A 4611-nucleotide genomic window follows, 5' to 3' on the forward strand; every position below is an offset into this window, starting at 1 on the left:
ACTTGTGGTCACTACAACAGTGGTCATTTGGGTTGTTACTACTCAGGTTATGCCAGCTGTGGTCACTACACCATCAAAAAGTAAAATGCTTAGGTGTTGTAAAGAGCTTAGAAGTGGAGGCATATGATGCAAAGGCAGTGGTTGATTTTCATGTGATGCCAGTAGGGTTGGGAGCATATCCTATTATACTGGGCAGACCATGGTTACGTGCAGTGGGAGCTGTTCAAGATTGGCGACATGGTACGATTAGCCTCTATGGACAGACAGGTACCAAGAAGCTTTATAATATGGACACAAGGAAACGATTAGAGGAGATTTATGAAGATGAGGATGAATCTAGTGATGAAGACTCTTCCACGGTGACAGATGAGGACAGTGATAGCACTACCAGCAGTGATGAGGATGCAGATGTTGCATTTCTTTTGATGGATAAAGAAATCCAGGAGTGTGGTTTAGTCGCATTTGCGAATGAAGTTGAAGATGAAAGTGAAGGGCCTTATGAAGTGATTGAAGGGCTGATGCAAACCAAGGTTGAGTTGTCAAAGAAGCAGGAATTAATGACACAAATGATTAGTGGAGACCTCTCAGCTATGGAGAAGGATATATATTTGCACATGTTGGCTAGTTTTCCTGATTTGTTCATTACTTCATATGAAGAGATCAGAGGGTGCAAGGGCAAAGAGATGCATATAGAGCTGAAAGAAGGTGCTAAGCCAGTGCGTCAAAGGCTAAGAAGGATGGGTCAAGAGAAAATGGAAGCCTTGCGAGAAGAGGTGGACAAGTTGTTGAAGGCAGGGTTCATAGTCCCTGTGGAGACCACAGAATGGGTGAGTCCAGTAGTAGTCAGTCCAAAGAAGGATGGGAAGTGGAAAATTTGTGTAGATTTTAAACCCTTAAACGTAGCCACTAAAAAGAACCCATATCCTCTTCCATTCATCGATCAGATCTTGGATTCAGTGGCAGGTTATGAGAGGTACAGTGTGTGTCATGGTTTTTCAGGCTATTTTCAAATGAAGATTGCTCTTAAAGACCGCACAAAGACCACTTTTATTACGCCATGGGGTTGCTATTGCTACACAGTATTGCCATTTGGGTTTTCAAATGGACCTTCCTTCTATCAAGAGAGAGAAAATTGGGTGTTGGAACCATTCATTGGTAGTTGTGTTAAAGCTTTTATGGATGATTTCTGTGTTTATAGCAGTAGGGCTGAACACCATGAGAAGCTGCAGATGGTATTGGCTCGATATGATGAATGTGGAGGACAACTAAATCCAAAGAAATGTCATCTAGCATAGCAAGGGGTGAAGTTATTGGGCCATTTGGTGTCAGAAAATGGCATTGAGGCTGATCCAGATAAGGTGAAGTCTATTATTCTGCTTCCATCACCTATGAGTACGAAGCAATTGGCAACCTTTATACACAAAGTGAAGTACATGGCACGGTTTATTCCATTGTCTTCGCAGCTTCTTTATCCATTACAGCAAGTGGCAAAGCATGATCCATTGCAATGGAATGACAAGTGTGACGAAGTGTTTCAAGAGGTGAAAGAGGTGTTAGGGGGTTTGTCAGCCATGCAGGCTCCTGATTGGGAAAAAGTTTTTTATGTAAATCCCTCAGTAGGGGATGATGCCATTGGAGCCATGCTATTGCAAAAGGGGAAGGGAAGCCATTATATGAGGCCAATGTATTGCGCAAGCCGAGTGAAGTTGGTAGCGGAGAGAAAGTTATCGGAAGTAGAGCTAGTGATGGCCAGTGTAATATTTGCTTGTCGACGATTTCGTCATTACTTGCTACCACAGCCTTTTGTTTTCTTGACGAGTTATGCCTTTTTGCCACAGGTAATTAATGGTATTAACATGTCAAATGTGGTGAAGAAATGGGTAATTGAGCTGCAAGAGTTTGAGTTCTCTTTTCTAGTGGAAGATAGTACAAGGGCTACCCTAGCTGATTTGTTGACCTACAAGGAGAATCCCCTTATTGTTAAGGAAGAGGTGGTGAGAAAGGTAGTTGAAGGAGTGCCACAGATCAGCAATGCACATGTGTTGTTCTTTGATGGTTCATACAGAAAGAGCCATGATGCAGCTTCAGGGGGTATAGCACTTTATGATCCAGAGGGAAAGCTAGTATGCAAGAGAGGGTTCAAATTGGATGCTCATAGTACCAATGAGGCTGAATATGCTACTCTGGAAGCCGGATTGCACATTTGTTTGAAGCATGGGGTTTGAAGGTTGAGCATAAAAGGTGATGCCTTGTTAGTGGTGAAGCAAGTGCTGGGTGTGTGGAAGAGCAAGAACAGCTCATTGAAGGAAATGTGCTTCAGAATTAAAGGCCTGTTAAAAAATTTCGAAGCATGGAGCACCAGACACATTGAACGTGCTCTAAATGGAAAGGCACATGAAGCAGCTCAAGGCATGATTGGGGAGCTATTTGTGTTGAGGACCACTTTACCTCTTTATCATGGCCGGGAAAGTTTGGCTCAAGAAGAGGAGTTTTTGCTAACAGGAATCATTCCAAAGGAGATTCAGAAGTCTAAGAAGTATGGCTTTGTGCGTAGAGCATACATGTACAAATTGATTGGTGATCTCTTATACATGAAAGGGGCTGATCTCATGTTGAGACGTGTACCTTGGCGAGAGGAGCTTTACAGAGTGTTGGAAGAGAATCATGAAGGCGCATGTGGTGGCCATTTTGCTCTAAAGATCACCTTGCATAAGATTTTGCAAGAGGGGTATGTATGGCCTAGTTTGCACAAGGATGTTCACCATTGGTGTAGGTCTTGCAATAGGTGTCAAGCATTTGGGAAGAGAGTGTTGAAGCCAGAGCTACGAAAAACCATTATGGCGTTTGATGTGTTTGAAAAGTGGGGGATTGATGCAATAGGCCCGTTACCTATCACAAGCAGGGGCAAAAGCTATATCTTGACGGCAGTGGACTATCTCTCTAGGTGGGCAGAGGCTATAGCAGTAAAACAGATCACTGCAAAGGATGTGGCAAAATTTGTGTATGATGAAATATGTTGCAAGTTTGGGGTGCCACTGGAGCTACTTTCAGATAAGGGGCCTGGCTTTAGAGCTAAACTGCTAGATTTTTTATGTGCAAAGATGAAGATTAGGCACCAGCATACCACTCCTTATTACACTCAGTGTAATGGCTTAAATGAAAGACACGCATGTCATTCAAGGTTCACAAAGGTGCCACATCAAGATACACTACGGTTTCCTATGTTAGAGACCTGTTTGATGGGTGGTAGCATGTGCACATGGTACGTCAAGCCCTTGTGCACGTGACGTCAGACACTGCAAACGAGAAGTCCCCTTCTAGAACACCATAACAAATTAAAGTGAGGTAGGGAATGGCTGAAAGGATACATGGGGACGAATAGCCTTGTGTGTAGAAGCCACAACTTCGGCAGAGATCTTTCCACAAGCTACAAGCGTGGGCAAACATGATGCAAGTGCATGGGGAAAGGCTGCCACAAGAGAAAATAAGTGGTCATCACCAAACCAAGAACAATTTGAGTGGTCTTCAACAGATAGGGGATGCAAAGGCACATCCAAATTGCAAAGATGGGCGGCATCAACGAGTGGAAAAACAAGGAAAAAGCTCCATGTGCAATGTTTTGACAATTTATATTCAATCCAGTAACCTTCCATGCCCAAATGCTCTCGGCTTTCCAAGTTCAAAACCCTTACCACTAAATGCTTTGATTAACATACAATACATCATTCTTAGAAGGGAAATTAGGGTCATGTATTTTTCACAAATACTATTGTTGTAATGTATTCTGATTCTTTCTTCCCTAGCAGTAAACTAAAGCACACTTATCCCTCTAAGTAGAAATCAGTTGTGAGTCCTATGCGCTCTTGCGAAATAGACCTTTTATCTCAATGGGGTGACATAAATGGGCGCAGCAGCCAGAGTGGAGATGGTGGCAAACTGACTTGAGAAGAATTTGAAAATGGTGGGTACAAAGAGTCCCATTGTATTCAGTTCCTAAAAAGTAAAGGCCTTTCCAGCACTCCAAAGCGCCATTGAATTGCACTAGCACTATGAAAACCATCGGGTCAAATGACACAGCAGGAATTGCAACCAGATATGTTACAGAATGTTGTATACATTGAAGGGGTTTTTCAAGATCAACCTGTGAAAAAGATGACTTTAGGTTGACAGATTTAAGGAATAATCAAGCAATCTCGTGGTATATATAAGATGCTATTCGCCTGGATGGAATGTCAATTGTATGCACTAGATTAATGTGCGCTTGTGAATTTTGAGACTTTGCAGGTAAGTATAAAGACGAGTGCTACTGTACATGGAGCAAGTTGACGATATGATCAGTGAACACATTTAAGTATTGCTCTTGGTTATCTAATTGCTTGCTCCTCAGCTTCCGCCAATGACAAAGCCATGGCCAGCATTACCTGCTCATCAAAGGTTTCAGGTGTCATCGGAGCCATTGTATTTGCTAAGCCATCTATCTCTTCATAATTGTCTCTCTCTGTTTGGGGATAAAATTTCCTGGTGTGGTGTATTCCCAACGTGGCCTCTTCATTTTAGGACCTACTTGCACTGAGCAACCTTTGTGGGATTCCGATCGCACCAGACCTGGTT

This window comes from Adiantum capillus-veneris, chromosome 2 (assembly GCF_014529385.1).
Source record: "Adiantum capillus-veneris isolate H3 chromosome 2, ASM1452938v2, whole genome shotgun sequence".
Taxonomy (NCBI): Eukaryota; Viridiplantae; Streptophyta; class Polypodiopsida; order Polypodiales; family Pteridaceae; genus Adiantum; species Adiantum capillus-veneris.